Here is a 16,939-nt window from a genome sequence, read left to right as displayed (position 1 = left end):
TGTGGCAGAGGACAGGGTCTTCCCCTTGTACCAGTCTCCAACACCTCCTGTCTTTTCATCAGTGCCACTGTCTCCAAACCATATAACATAGCTGGTCTCACTACCATCTTATAAACCTTCCCTTTAACTCTTGCTGGTACCCTTCTGTCACAAATCACTCCTGACCATCTTCTCCCACTGGACATGTCTGTGAATGTTCTCATTCATCCAGGTCATGGTTATCCAAAAGAGTTGAATCAAGTGCAACTGGACTTGGTATATATCCGTGATGACGTTTTGCCTCTCATCCAAGAGGCTTCCTCAGTTCGTGCCTTTCTGACTAGACCAAGCTAGTCTGTCAGATTAGTTTGTCAGACTAGCTTGGTCCAGTCAGAAAGGCACGAACTGAGGAAGCCTCTTGGATGAGAGGCGAAACGTCTTCATGGATATATACCAAGTCCAGTTGCATTTGATTCAACTCCTTTGGATCTTCTCCCACTGCAAAATCTTGTGTGCTTGACAAGATTTAAAATCTTAGATCAGGAAATATGAGATTAATTATCTTGTTTTAAAAGTTATTTACTAGTTTCTACCTTTGAATTAATGGAAAATTCTTAAATTGATCATGAATATGCCTTTTATGCCTCAATTAGTCAGGAAATCTTACAATTGAGTAATTTATTGTTAAAACAAGCTACATTAGCTAGAGTAGCAATTTGTAACATTCTCTTTCACAAAAAATAACTTGTTTCAAGATTCAGTGACACAAACTCAAGTTCAACTGCTTGATTTAGAATGACACAAGGCTTTTTTTATATATATATATATATAAATAAATTTTTATTCAATGGCCCAACATGCTTCACCTATCACAAAATGAAAGGACACTTTGATTTTCACTGCTCAAACTTGGAAAGAGTTGTCAGTAAATGTTGACAGAAATTTCACTTGTGCTGGTTCTGATTTCAGTAAAATCCGTGTTTATTTCTTGTATTTAAGCTCATGTTTTTTGCAGTGCACCCACTCCACCCTGCCTGCACTCTCTTCTTCACTCCCCGTTACTTTGGACAGTTGATCCTAAGTATTTAAACTCATACGCCTTCGTCATCTCTACTCCTTGCATCCTCACCATTCCACCGTCCTCCCTCTCATTCACACATATGTATTCCATCTTGCTGCTACTGACTTTCATTCCTCTTCTCTCCAGTACATACCTCCTCCTCTCCAGGCTCTCCTCAACCTGCACCCTACAGATCAATGTCATCTGCAAACATCACAGCCCACAGAGACTCCTGCCTGATCTCATCCGTCAACCTGTCCATCACCATTGCAAACAAGAAAGGGCTCAGAGCCGATCCTTGATGTAATCCCACCTCCACCTTGAACCCATCTGTCATTCCAACTGCAAACGTTAACACTGTTACACTTCCCTCATACATATCCTGCACCACTCCTACATACTTCTCTGCAACTCCCGACTACCTCATACAATACCACACCTACAATGGCAAAATAAAGTGGCTTTCTTTCTTTTTTAACCTGGAAAACAGTTCTCGCAACCGGAGAGAAAAGGACCTGAGAGACTGCTGTGGTCCTTGTCTGCAGGTAAAAAACTGAGTCTGGAGGGTGAAGACATGAGTGTTATCACCATACAATACAAAGCAGTGCACCAAATATTTTCTTGGGAGATTATTCCTGCTTGCCCTCTCCAAAGTCAACATCTCCCTCTTGGCCTCCCCCTCTACCAAGCCTAACACAAAGCCTGCCTTCTGGGAGTCACTCAGTGGCTGAAAGCTCAACATAGTCTCTATTTGAAGTTTCCATTCTCCCAACTTGGCTTCTGAACCCCTGCCACTCAATTTTTGCATCCATGGGCCCCAAAATACAAATGGCATCATTACTGACAGTCCTGCAGCCTGTGCTTCTTCCCCCTGCATGCTGAAAGGGCCAGTTACCTAACCCAGTTGAAATCCTGCCAACAACGCCAAAACTTGTCACAGGGGTTCAGCGCGACTTTAAAGAAAAAGCCAATCATTTCTGCTGGGGAGTTGTGCTGACCCAAAACAGCATGCAGACAGAAATTGAGGTTGCTGGCAAATACAAAGGGTAAAAACAAATCAGCAAACTTATCTGTCTCTGTCTCCTACTGGATCAAAAGTTCAAAGGTTGTAAGGGGGAATATGTTAGTTCATAGAGAATCTGTTCACTAAATACACCGCAACCAAAACAAGCCATTGAAATCATCTGTTGGAAGAGCATACAGGGGAAGTGATGGAGCTCCCGTGATGTTATATTAGATAGACTGTTATATGATAATTTTGTCATTCTGAGATCAACTGATTGGCTGTTCGAACCATCACAGCTGATTCTGAAACTTAAGCTCCTATTCAGTTCTTTTAATGGCCGGTACTGGCTGCAAAAAAAAAAACAAACCCAACTCTAATTTTATGGAATTCAATGAGAGAAACCCCAACTTTTCTCATGAAATACAAAGTCAATATTTTATTTCCATAAGGGTCTCAGCTAACATCATTCCCTCTAATCTGTGTTTTGGTGAGTATTTTGAAAATTATTATTCAATTAAAAGTATATCCATCCATCCATCCATCCATCCATCCATCCATTAACCAAACCACTTATCCTGCTGTCTGGGTCACGGTGATGCTGGAGCCTATCCCAGCAGTCATTGGGCGGCAGGCAGGGAGACACCCTGGACAGGCCACCAATCCATCACACAGGGCCCAAACACACACACACACACACACACACACACACACACACACACACACACACACACACACACACACACACATTTACACCTAGGGGCAATTTAGTACGGCCGATTCACCTGACCTACATGTCTTTGGACTGTGGGAGGAAACTGGAGCACCCGCAGGAAACCCACGCAGACACGGGGACAACATGCAAACTCGACCCAGGATGAACCCCAAGGTTGGACTACCCCGGAGCTTGACCCCAGGACCTTCTTGCTGTGAGTTGACCGCGCTAACCACTGCGACACCGTGCCGCCCTTTAAAAGTATATAAAAGCTTGAATATTGGTGTGCTCAGGGATGTGGTTTCCTTAATTGACAGGTCTCTCTCTCTGGAGTGACTGACAGGTTGTTGCTCCACCAAGGCTCCACCTTGTCGCCCAAATTTACATGTTCTGGGTCCAAAAATTGACAAGATGGCGGTGAGCGTAAATGCAAATTTGTGGCTTCAAAAATGGCTCTTTAGAAACAGTCCATCAGACACTTATTGACAGACACAATTCTAGTTGGACGGTTGGAAGTGTAACTTCCTCTGTGTCTCTGTAGGCCTAAAGACTTTGAGCTTTGAGGCTTCGATCTCATTCAGCCCCGTCTGAACAACCAAAGGAACTCACTCCCTGAGGCTGTCAATAGAATTGATTTTGTGTCTTCAGTTTCATCCTTCTTTTGAGACAAAGATTGATTTCTTTTTTTCCTGCTTCATTACAAAAGAACATGAATTTAATTACACCAGTATCTTGAAATACAGGAATTCAAACAATTTTCTTTTTCTTAAAAAAAAAATAAAAAATTGAACAGTAGTTGCAGTTTATTTATCATGTCAACCTTTCAGGAGAATACTCCGTGTTTAATAGCATTTATGAAGTGGATTTCTACACATAACAGATTTCCTCTAAGAGAAACCACTCACGCTTGTGTTTGCAGTAGGTGTGCACATTGTTAGTATCATCATATTCTGGGAAGCTTTAATTTTCTCATACTCACAGTTAATTATAAAGTGGTGTTTGCTTGGAATAACACAATAAATAATTCATGAGTGCGCTCTTTTTCCTCTGCATCTGTTTTTGCTTGCTCCGAACTGTCTTCCTGCATTTTAATTATTGCTCAATGTCTCAAAACTTAGGGGACTAACAGAAGGGTTTGACCTTATCTGGGCAATCTTTTTGCCATTTGAGATCAATGTTTAGGATCTTCTCGGTTTCAAGACAATTTAAAGGTCAGCATAAAAATGTGTTTTTAAGAGATGCTGCTGTAATGTCTGCAGCATGCAGTGGTTTGGCTTCCCTGCTCTCTCTCTTACTAGGCTCAAAAAGAAGGAGTTAGCTCACATTTGCATTGATTCACACTGCTAAGAGCTACAATTTCAACATGCAAATATAACACTGGATGGCGTAACAATCAATAGAAGCTGTCTCCCCTGCCTCCCTGTTCCTGTACTTGAGTATCAAGGTTTCAATCTTGTTTTCTCAGGCCATGAAGTGTTTTATTTATGTTGCACTTGAAGGATGAAAAACACGAGACTGGAAGAGTTTGTTGTGTTACTCTAATGGTCTTTTAAAATTGAATAAACGTTTGCAACCACCAGCAACTCTATCCTTCACTTGAAACCACCAGCAACTCTGTTCTTCACTAGAAACCACCAGCAACTCTGTCCTTCACTAGAAACCACCAGCAACTCTGTTCTTCACTAGAAACCACCAGCAACTCTGTCCTTCACTAGAAACCATCACCAACTCTGTCCTTCACTAGAAACCATCCAGCAACTCTGTCCTTCACTAGAAACCTCCAGCAACTCTGTCCTTCACTAGAAACCACCAGCGACTCTATCCTTCACTAGAAACCACCAGCAACTCTGTTCTTCACTAGAAACCATCAGCAACTCTGTCCTTCACTAGAAACCATCAGCCACTCTGTCCTTCACTAGAAACCATCAGCAACTCTGTCCTTCACTAGAAACCATCAGCAACTCTGTCCTTCACTAGAAACCATCAGCAACTCTGTCCTTCACTAGAAATCACCAGCAACTCTGTCCTTCACTAGAAACCACCAGCAACTCTGTCCATCAATAGAAACCACCAGCAACTCTGTCCTTCACTAGAAACCAAACTGAAACCTCAAAGAAGGTTGAATCAGTTCATCTGGACATAACGTTTATTGACAGAAACATTTCATCACTCATCTAATGCCTCTTTTCCACTGCATGGTACCGGCTCGACTCGACTCAACTCTACTCGCTTTGTTTGGTTTTCTATTGAGCAAAAGTTAGGGATAGTACCTGGTACCAGGTACTTTTTTGGTACCACCTCCGTCGAGGTTCCAAGTGAGTTGAGCCGATACTAAAAGGTGACATGAAAATACCACTATAAATAAATAAACAAAATAAATATAAAATATAGATAAATCTAAATATATTTATTTAAATATAAATAAAATTGTATTAAATAAATAAAATACTTAAATATAAATAAAATATAAAAATAAATGAATAAAATATAACAAAAATATAAGTAACATGTATTTATATTTATTTAAATATAAATAAAATCTGACCACTGACTGGTCAGAGAGAAATTGAGCAGCTCTGTTTATAACCAGGAAATGCCAAAGCGAGTCTTATGAAACTTGTATCGTTGATAATCTATCTATGTAAAAAACTATTTGTTGTCAGTGAATCTCTTAGTTACACTAATATGGCTCATGTGAGGCACACATTTAGAGTTGGCCTTGTTGACTTTTTTTTTTAAATAAAACACTCGTGTCGAGCTGGTAGACAAGGGAGGAAAAACTAGTCAACATGCCCACAAATGACCAGCGGGACTTTGCCGTGAGGGGATACTATCTGCAGTGGAAAACCAAATCCAAAAAAGTAAAGCAAGTAGAGTCGAACAGAGTAGAGTCGAGTTGCGCCAGTACCATGCAGTGGAAAAGGGGTAAATTGACCTCTTCAGTCTCAACTGACTGCAAGTGCCCCCACACTTATAAACAATACAGTGGCATAATGACCCAAACCAACGACCAGTTTCATATGCAAATTGCCGTGAGCATTAACTAGAGTTTCAATGGCCATGTGTACTATTCACAGAGGATATGGGAATGCTTGCAATCACAGCATTGTAAAATGGTGACAGATGTACTCTTAGGCTGGACTGCGGATGAAAAGAAACAAGTGTGCTTTCCTGAAAACAGAAGTGCATTACAGGACACATTGTGGATGCATGGGGCTTGTGCCCTATGGAGACCAACGTTAAAGCCATCGAGGAGGCACCTGCTCCAAAAAACATCACTGAATTAAAGGTGTACTTGGGCTTACTTAACTATTATAGCAGGTTGTGACCTAATCTGGCCACACTGTTAGCTCCGCTATATCAGCTCCTGAGAAAGGATTGAAAAGTGGGGTTGGAATGAACCACAAGAGAAAGCCTTCCAAAATCAAAAGCCCTTTTGAGATCTGCTTTTTGTTTTTGTTCACTACTGAGCAAATCGAGAGCTCATTCTTTCATGTGATGCTTCCCCCTACGGGATAGGAGTAGTCTTATCACACAAGACGGAGGACGGGAGTGAAAGACCATTGAGGTTCATGTCACGCAACCTGATGCCGGCAGAAAGATGTTATTACTAACTTGACAAAGAGGCACTGGCAATGATTTTTGGGATCCAAAGATTCCACAAATATTTGTATGGATGGATCTTTACAATAGTCACTGACCAAAAACCCCTGATAACCTTGTTCAATGAGAGGAAATAGGTACCACAAATGGTATCACCCCAAGTAAAGCGCTGGTCTGTGTGGCTGAGGGCCTATGAGTACAACATTGTGTACAAACTGGGAAAGCAGCACCCAAATGTGGATGTGTTAAGCAGACTGCCAGTGCCTGAGCCTGGGAGTGAGGAGGATAAGGTGTTGACGCTTGAGTTGTTAGACACCACTCCCCTGAATGCAGAACATATTAGGAAATGGATAGCTGAAGATGTGATCTTGTCACAGGTCTGTGAATATGCTCTGAAAGGATGGCCAGTAGTAACAGATTCCAGCTTATAACCATACTACTAAAGAAGACTTGCTTTGAGTGTCAGAGATGGCTGTGTCTTGTGGGGTGCAAGAGTGATCAAACGCCACTTGGTCAAACAATTCCGTTGAAACAGCTACATTGCACATATGCAGGAATGTCTAAGATGAAGGGATTGGCAAGATCATATGTATGGTGGCCAGGAATGGACAGAATGCAGAGTTTGAGGGATTCTTGAAACTAAATGGTGTTCGTCATGTCACATCTGCTCCATTTCATCCCTCATCAAATGGACTGCCGGAGAGGGCCATGCAAATCTTAAAGGATAGATTAAAGAAAAAGCAAGGTAAGACAATTGAAGCAAAGTTCTTCCGATTCCTGTTCGATTACCGAATTACCCCTCATTCCATCCATCCATCCATTATCTGAACCGCTTATCCTGCTCTCAGGGTCGCGGAGATGCTGGAGCCTATTCCAGCAGTCATTGGGCGGCAGGCAGGGAGACACCCTGGACAGGCTGCCAGGCCATCACAGGGCCCACACACACACACACACACCACACACACACACACACCCAGTCACACCTAGGGACAATTTAGTACGGCCAGTTCACCTGACTTACATGTCTTTGGACTGTGGGAGGAAACCGGAGCACCCGGAGGAAACCCACAGACACGGTGAGAACATGCAAACTCCACACAGAGGACGGCCCAGGATGACCCACCAAGGTTGGACTACCCCGGTGCTCGAACCCAAGACCTTCTTGCTGTGAGGTGACCGCGCTAACCACTGCGCCACCATGCCACCCACCCCTCATTCCACCACTGGAAATTCTCCAACAGAGATGCTCATGTCCAGAAGACTAAGATCAACATTTAACTTTTGGATACCTGACCTGAAAGCCAAGATTCAAGAAAAGCAATTGCAGCAGAAACAAATCCATGATCAGGGCACCAAAGTGAGAAATTTCCAACCAGGTGATGAAGGATTCATCCCAAACTACAGTTATGGTCCAAAGTGGATTCCTGCAGCCATTAGCAGTTGTACAGGTCCAGTGTCACACAGCGCAGTAGTGGGCAGTGGTCAAAGCCTGTGCAGACATGTGGATCGGGTAAGAGCAAGGTACACAAGGGAACCTCTGCACCTGGAATCAGAAGGGGTCCCAGAAGCAGAGTCAAACAATCCTGAGGGTTTAGTGGCCCTGTCTCCTCCAGCAACCAAGGGCTGTTCCATGGAGGCCGAGTCAATAGCAACTGAATAGACTGTTCCTGGAAAGGCTGTGAGTTCAGGGCAACACCAAAAGCATGAGACTACAACCTTGAAACGATCTGAGAGACATTCTCCTGCTCACCTGAGAGACTTTGTTGAGGTAAGTGCACCACCACACACACTGAACAAAATCTAAAAACCAAAAATGTTGAGTAATGTTGAATAACACTGAGTTGTAATGTTGAGTTTGTGAAGGCAAGATTTGTCATACTACACCTTTATTTTGGTGAATGGTGTTTTGCAAAGATGGCAGGTTTGTTTGGTACTTCTTGAAAGATGGAAGTGTTCTTGTTAATTAACAAATTGTTAGATTTGAGGATTGTTGTTGTTTCATTATCATTTGAGACTGCAAAAGTTATGTTGGAAATCTTGTAGCCCAAAGAGGGCTAATATTGTGAACATGGATATATGAAACACCTTACTTGGGAGTATCAAAGAAGGATCAATCAGTTCATCTGGACATGGTCACACCCATATTTGCATATGAAACTGTTCACTGGTTTCGGTCATAATGCACCTGTATTGTTTATGAGGGTGGGGATGCCTGTAGTCAGTTGAGACGGAAGAGGTCACTTAGATGAGCGATGACACGTTTCTCTCAATAAACATTGTATCCAGATGAACTGATACAACCTTCTTTCATTTTCTTACCTGGATTATTGAGCATGCATCAAGACTTCCTTGAAGTAGTTATGGGGTGGCAGTGCTGATCATGGTCCTGCGTTGATGTCAATGTAATGCTAAGAGAAGAAGAAAGAATTGGGTCAAATAGTAAAATGGATGCACATGTTCCGTCTGTCTTGTTATTCCCTGTTGCAAAAGAAATTAAACTTCAGAGCGGCACAGTGGCCCAATGGTTAGCACTATTGCCTCACAGCAAGAAGGTCCTGGGTTCGAACCTCAGGTCCTTTCTGTGTGGCATTTGCATGTTCTTTTTGTGTTTGTGTGGGTTTCCTCCCACCATCAAAAAGACATGCATGTTAGGGTTAATACTCCTGTCTGTGCCCCTGAGCAAGGCAATGGAAAGAGGAACTGGAGTTGGCCCCCGTACGCTGCACCTGCCCACTGCTGCTATACAATAGGATGGGTTAAATGCAGAGAACACGTTTCACTGTAACCTATACAATGACAAAAATAAAGTGGCTTTCTTTCTTTCTTCTATAAAAAGGCCACCTGACTTGGTCATCACTCCTAAGATACCACAAAACCAACCTAAACTCAGCTCAATGAGGACAACTCATTTATTTTAAGTTTATTGCATTAAAGAAGCAATTAAAGGGCTGATAAATGGATCATCTGTATGAAAGATTGCACCTAGGGAGCACTATCATGCTCAGTAAGATGGAGCATAAACATCTATATGGTATTCAGAGCAGGACGGCGACAGCAAAGGCAAATGTAAAGAGCGCAACTGGTGTGGAAAAGTGGACCAGTGTGTCCTGAGTTCATCTAATAAACTCAGGACAGATAAATTGGTTACACACTCCAAATGAAGATGAGCTGAAAGCTGGGGGACATACCCGCAGAGCACTCTCTCCACCGAAAGACTTTTAATGAATTTGTTTCTAGTCTTTGAAATGGGTTTTAACTCTGGTGTTTTTAGTCTTTGATTTAATAGGTGGGCTGTTGGGCCCCCCTTGACCATCTGTGTCCGTGTCTCTGTGCCGGGGAAACCTGGCTGTGCAGCAGATTTGTTATAGGAGAGTTACAGACTTTTTGAAGTCTATTCCTACTTTATGCTCCGCTCATGTAGTAAATAAAGGCAGGGTGTCAAGTCAAGTCAATTTTATTTGTACAGCCCAGTATAAAGAATTACAAATGTGCCTCAGGGGGCTTTACAGCAACACAACATCTGGTCCTTAGACCCTAACATTGGATAAGGAACAACTCCCTAAAAAAAAAAACCAAAAAAAAAACCCCCCTTTAACAGGGAGAACGAATAGGAAGAAACCTCAGGGAGAGCAACAGAGGAGGATGTCTCTCCCAAGACAGACAGATGAGCAATGGATGTTGTGTGGACAGTACAAAACACAATTTACAGAGTACAACATTGTAAGAGGATAAGATATATTAAGAATATGATGAGGAGGATGCCAAGCGGTGTCCAGATGCCACCAGAACAGCTCAGAACCCAAGCCACATGACCACCACCACCATGGAGACCTGACAGGAGGACAGACTACACGTGCACATAGGGGAAACTCACATCAAACCATTCACATATATGAAAGGAGAGGACATCATTCAGAGAGACAGGAAAGACATGTGAGAGAACAGTTTGCAATAGTCAATACGCTATAATCTCGTCGGCGGAACAGTGGTTGGTAAACCAAAGAGATAGAAACCGACCCACCATGCAGTACAGGCTGTGAAACACAACTTAAAGGCAACTAATTGTAGGCTAAAGCATAAAGATGAGTTTTAAGTTTGGATTTAAAGGACTCAACAGACTCTGACTGTCTGATGGCCGCAGGCAAGTTATTCCACAAGAACGGGGCCCGATAAGAAAAGGCATACAAAGGAAAAGTAGGAAAAATAATCAATCACCCTTCTTTCCCTTACTACCTTACTCCTGTTATTTTAATTCCATTAGTAACATCCACACCCTGAACTTCTGTAACGTCTCTGTATTTGTTTCTAACCGTTTTAAAACTGCACTATTATTCCACAAATTAACAACACTTTTTAGCTCTAATTCATTGACAGCATGGTGGCCCAGTGGTTAGCACTGTTGCCTCACAGCAAGAAGGTCTGGGGTTTGAACCCCAGGCCGTCCCAGGTCCTTTCTGTGTGGACTTTGCATGTGCTCCCCGTGTCTGTGTGGGTTTCCTCTGGGTGCTGCGGTTTCCTCCCACCATCAAAAGACATGCGTGTTAGGGTTAATACTCCCGCCTGTGCCCCTGAACAAGGCAATGGCAAGAAGAACTGGAGCTGGTCCCCGGGTGCTGCAGCTGCCCACCGCTCCTATACTACAATAGGATGGGTTAAATGCAGAGAACACATTCATTGTAGAATACAACTCGTTGTAAGAATGCAATGTCAAATAAAGTGGCTTTCATTGAACAGGCATGTAGATGAACTTCAATCTATCACACTGACAGCCTCAAACAAACGTCCTCCGTGTGTGAACTGGATGTCTGTTTTTTCTTAAGATGAAGTAAAAATAAGACTTTCCCCAGTTCTTTATGGAAAGAGGAGCCAGATCCCCTCTCCCTCTTTCTCTCTCTCTGTTTCTTGCCCTCTCTCTCCGTCTTCCCCCTCCCATTGTGCACCTTGTACTCGTGACCTGGATTTCATCTTCTTCCTCCTCTTCCTCGTCCCCGGTCTGCTCTCCCTCACCCTAGGCATTGCGCAGTGCAATGTAAGTTAACGGAGCCTGCAGCATGTGCACACAGTAGTAATTTGGCACATCATCAGACATTTAATAATGCTTTTTCTGGGCTTTGAATAGCACTCACAGTTCTGAGTAAAATTAGCACTCTCTGGTGTGACAAATCAAATGGAGGATGTCATATTAATTAGGTTAAATGCTCAAAAGTTTGCTCCATCACCTTCCCCATTTTTCATTTAACAGTTTGACACATGCTTACAAAAAGTGCACGTGCACCACATAGTAGATTTGAATTCTATTCGTTAATAATGTACAATATAAGCAGACTAGTGCCACATGCGTGTAGTTTACACAGAAAAATGAATGAATGAGATAAATTTAAACAAATATTTACACAGTTCTTTTCTGTACTGTCTATACAAACATATTCTGCAGTCCCCCTTTTCTCAGCTCATAAGTGAATTTTCACCAGATCAAACAGGATGTTCCACCAACTGAACATATTAAAACAGGTGCTGCTTAATACAGTTGGCATAGTCTTTTGAACAGGTACAGGTTTTACTCCTGCAGAATCAAGGTCATGGGTGTCTTTAAAAACTAGGACGGCTCACCTCATGAGACATGCTGTTCATCTACCTCCTGTAATGATGGTGGCACAACGAGTGGCTCGACTCGTATGCACATGGCAAAGCGCAGATGCCCACAGTCGGATGGAGAGATTTTGTTCAAATGCCTGAGTAAAGTGTTGCTCTTAATTTCACCTTTATTTAGGGCTGCAATAAAACACATTCATTTGTCGCTCTGCATGGTTATGCATGCATGCATGAACGTAACAAACGACACCGTGTATGTGTGCAAGTGAGGTCCTAGTAGTGACCTCAGAGAATGAGTTTGGGTTTCCTGTTGTGGCATCTTCTTTATTGGCATTTTTTTTCCCCTGTTGTGCTTACTTTGTGCTCCTGCAGTGAATTCCACTGAGAGAGTTCAGCCTAGTTGCCCAGATTAAATACCTCTGCCTTAAAGAAGTGATGCTGAACAGGAACACAACTTTTAGTTGAGTGGAAAGTACACTGGCCTTCTTTGTCTGCATCTTAAAACATGAGCTCTCAGGTGTGCAGATCACCGAAAAAAAAAAAGAAAAAAAAGAACTTTTAAGTGTGCTGTCCCATCCAGAAGTGGAACAATGCTGAACAATGTTATGAATAATATGTATATGATTTTAAGTCAAAGTCAAATTATTTGTATAGACCTTAATTACTAATTAGCAATGGAGGACTTTATAATCACATCTCATTCAGTGCAACTAACATCACTTATATCCTTAATCACCATGCATTTTATACTATTGCTCTACTGAAAAATAAGAGTAAATTATAATAACATTTTGCACTTATACAAGTGCCTTCTCAGAGCTCAAGGTCGCTTAACAACCATCATCATAATATAACAGTAAAAGGTAGAATATAGTTTTTCTATTTTTATCTTTTTAAAAGAGTTGTTTCTCCTAGCTCAGTTTCTCTCAGCAGATCTTTCGTTCCTGAAATTCCTGTCATCACACATTTACATACAGCCAGTCAGATCACATCCTCAAGCTATAAAACCCCGCCCACCTTTATACAAACCCTTGCTCGCGAATATTAATGTAGATTAGACCACTCCTTCGCAGTTCTTAGGACCATTTGGAATGAAAGTATAACAAATACAGATTTGTCATTTACAAATAAAAGAAAAAGATGTTGCAGGGGTTTTATTAGGGCTGATTTTGGTGTGGTTTTCAACCCTCAATAATCATATCATGTGTAATATTCTTCTTTCGGCTTGTTCCCTGTTTCGCAGGGGTCGCTACAGCGGATTAGTTTCCATCCGTACCATGTGTGGGCACAGCACTGATGGCGGTTTTGTCAATCCGCATAATGATTTGGCAAATTGTTATGTTGGATGCCCTTCCTGACACAACCACTAACCCTATGGATGGGGGCGCCGGTAAAGCTCTGGATGCCATCCCAGTATTCATGGACTTCTGCCCATTCCTGTCGCCATCATGTGTAATATTATGTAATATCATGTGTAATAGTATGCATCCCAAAACAACTATTTGATAGACACACACACACACACACCTGCATGTACATTACATACATGCCTCTATGCAAACAAGCACACACCTCCATTGATGGGGGGGACAGCAGTTCTCTGCAGGAACCAGTCAGAACAGCAGCATCTTGTTGACGGATGAATGGAGGTGCACGGAGCTCCATCATGTTCAATCAGCAGGAGATGTAACACCTCACCTCGGCCCTCTTCCCTGCATGGAGGAAACAGGTTGTTCCTACATCACATGCTCACATGTTACACCAGAAGACAGTTTTGTCAGTCGTGTATTCATTTATCACAAGCTTACACTGCATGAAAGAAGGGGTCTTGCAGAAAGCTGAGGTCATCCTCTCAGAAAGCGTCATCATCCACTGTACACTGCGTTAGCTGCTCTCCCCTCTAGTTTACGTCCTAAAATGTCAAGATATAAACGTTATCGATCCACTTGTTTATTCCTACCGCAATCAAATTAATTAACAGATCTTTGGGGAACTTGTGCACTTTTCATCTCACTATAGTGACGTTTTCTTTATTTATGTCCTTGTGTTGCCGAAATGTCCAGTGTCATGGTTTTATGCTGCAACCAGATTGCCAAACTGGATTAGAATAAAGAACTGAACTGAACAGTAAACTTGGCTAATAATAAATAAATAAATAATCAAATTTGGGTGCAACAGGCTGACAATTTGTTACATGAATATAACAATAAATGAACAGCAATCCATGTAAAACAGTGAATGTATGTGCCATAGGCAATTCAATACACCCCTAGTCAAGGGCGTAGGAAAGAGTCTTATATTGGGGAGTTTGTCCCCCCTAGGTATGGATATGTGTGTGTGTGTGTGTCAGCCCTGTGTGATAGTCTGGCAGCCTGTCCAGGGTGTCTCCCCGCCTGCTGCCCAGTGACTGCTGGGATAGGCTCCAGCATCCCTGTGACCCTGAGAGCAGGATAAGTGGTTCGGAAAATGGATGGAATGGAAACCCCTGTAGGGGGGTCCGGGGGGGGGGGTCGGGTTTAAACTGCCATTTTACAAGTTTTCAGCCAAGAAAAACATGTTTCATGGCCATATGATAAGGCCTCGCCCGAAGATTATTATTGTTATTTTTAATTTCAGCAACTAAATTAACCACTTTAAGCTATTTGAGACAAAAACGTAAAGCCTAGACATCTGCACATCATTGAGGCAAATCATGGAAGTTGGTTAACCCATTATGAAGTTACCAAAATACTGCAACGATCACTGTGTATGTGTGCACACTACTAACCCTAACCCCTAATTCGCTACATGGGTGTTGGGGGGCAGGCCGACCGGACCGTCCCAGCTGGGACGCCAACTCGTGTAGTCCGCACCGCGGGCGACAGCGTTAACCAGTCGACTAGAGGGTCCAACCCGTTAGCCACGGGCTGCCGAGCCTATTCATCCGTGATCGTTAAATATTAAGACAGTACTGTGACATGAATGTACATGCAATATAAAACACAGTACTGGGACATGAATGTAAATGCTACATAAAACACAGTACTGGGACATGAATGTAAATACTATATAAAACACAGTACTGGGACATGAATGTAAATGCTATATAAAACACAGTACTGGGACATGAATGTAAATACTATATAAAACACAGTACTGGGACATGAATGTAAATACTATATAAAACACAGTACTGGGACATGAATGTAAATGCTATATAAAACACAGTACTGGGACATGAATGTAAATGCTATATAAAACACAGTACTGGGACATGAATGTAAATGCCATATAAAACACAGTATTGTGACATGAATGTAAATGCTATATAAAACACAGTACTGTGAAATGAATGTAAATGCTATATAAAACACAGTACTGGGACATGAATGTAAATGCTATATAAAACACAGTACTGTGACATGAATGTAAATGCTATATAAAACACAGTACTGTGAAATGAATGTAAATACTATATAAAACACAGTACTGGGACATGAATGTAAATGCTATATAAAACACAGTACTGGGAGATGAATGTAAATGCTATATAAAACACAGTACTGGGACATGAATGTAAGTACTACATAAAACACAGTACTGGGACATGAATGTAAATACTATATAAAACACAGTACTGTGACATGAATGTAAATGCTATATAAGACACAGTACTGGGACATGAATGTAAGTGCTATATAAAACACAGTACTGGGACATGAATGTAAATACTATATAAAACACAGTACTGTGACATGACTGTAAATACTATATAAAACACAGTACTGTGAAATGAATGTAAATGCTATATAAAACACAGTACTGTGAAATGAATGTAAATACTATATAAAACACAGTACTGTGACATAAATGTAAATGCTATATAAAACACATTACTGTGAAATGAATGTAAATGCTATATAAAACACAGTACTGGGACATGAATGTAAATACTATATAAAACAGTACTGTGACATGAATGTAAATACTATATAAAACACAGTACTGTGACATGAATGTAAAGACTATATAAAACACAGTACTGTGACATGAATGTAAATACTATATAAAACACGGTACTGTGACATGAATGTAAATGCTATATAAAACACAGTACTGTGACATGAATGTAAATGCTATATAAAACACAGTACTGGGACATGAACCTGAATACTATATAAAACACAGCACTGGGACATAAATGTAAATGCTATATAAAACACACTACTGGGACATAAATGTAAATGCTATATAAAACACAGTACTGTGAAATGAATGTAAATACTATATAAAACACAGTACTGTGACATAAATGTAAATGCTATATAAAACACAGTACTGTGACATGAATGTAAATATAAAACACAGTACTGTGACATGAATGTAAATACTATATAAAACACAGTACTGTGACATGAATGTAGTAAATACTATATAAAACATTGTTTTCACAACAAGGTTAAAGTAACCCGTTCCGTATTAAAGTTATAACCTTTAGAGTTTATTTGCGTGTGACTATCACAACATCTCCGCTAGCTAAAGTTAGCCTTTCCGCTCATTACTAGCATTGACAGGAGTTAGCAAAAATACATTTATCTAATTAAATACAATACATATTTTTCAACCTCAGGTTTCATCATAACGACATGTTTATCTTTTAAAAACACACTTTGTGAAGGAATTTACAAACTGTCCTGTGAGTGATGATGAATAGAGGACGATTCATCGTTGCTGCCTTCAAAAGTTCTTCTTCTTCTTCTTCTTCTTCTTCCTCCTCGACGCGAACCCATATCTCCTGCGCCACAGGAGACAACGTTAACCACTGAACTAAAGGGTCCGGCCCGTCAGCCAAGCGGGTCTGCTTATTCGTGTGCGCTGCAGGAGTGAATCGTACCGTTACCAGCAGGTGGCGCTCGTGTGTGATTCTACGTTTCTGTTAGGCTGCCGTGGGCTTGAGTTTTGGGCAGAGCGCTTTACGACTGAAAACCCCGAAGTTTAAACCACCAGG

General features: G+C 41.5%; 1 long non-coding RNA gene across 1 annotated transcript; it reads right to left on the bottom strand.

Moving 5' to 3' along the window:
• Positions 1 to 13,604: 13,604 nt before the first annotated feature.
• Positions 13,605 to 16,661, bottom strand: LOC130119066 (uncharacterized). The gene is made up of 3 exons (XR_008810820.1): positions 16,601 to 16,661; positions 13,761 to 13,864; positions 13,605 to 13,664 (listed from the first exon to the last, which is right to left on the bottom strand). It is a non-coding gene; the product is annotated as an uncharacterized LOC130119066 (long non-coding RNA).
• Positions 16,662 to 16,939: the final 278 nt, after the last annotated feature.

Source organism: Lampris incognitus, chromosome 10 (genome assembly GCF_029633865.1).
Source record: "Lampris incognitus isolate fLamInc1 chromosome 10, fLamInc1.hap2, whole genome shotgun sequence".
Taxonomy (NCBI): domain Eukaryota; kingdom Metazoa; phylum Chordata; class Actinopteri; order Lampriformes; family Lampridae; genus Lampris; species Lampris incognitus.
The sequence above is the reverse complement of the archived record's forward strand: the minus strand, read 5'-3'. Positions and strand labels throughout refer to the sequence as shown.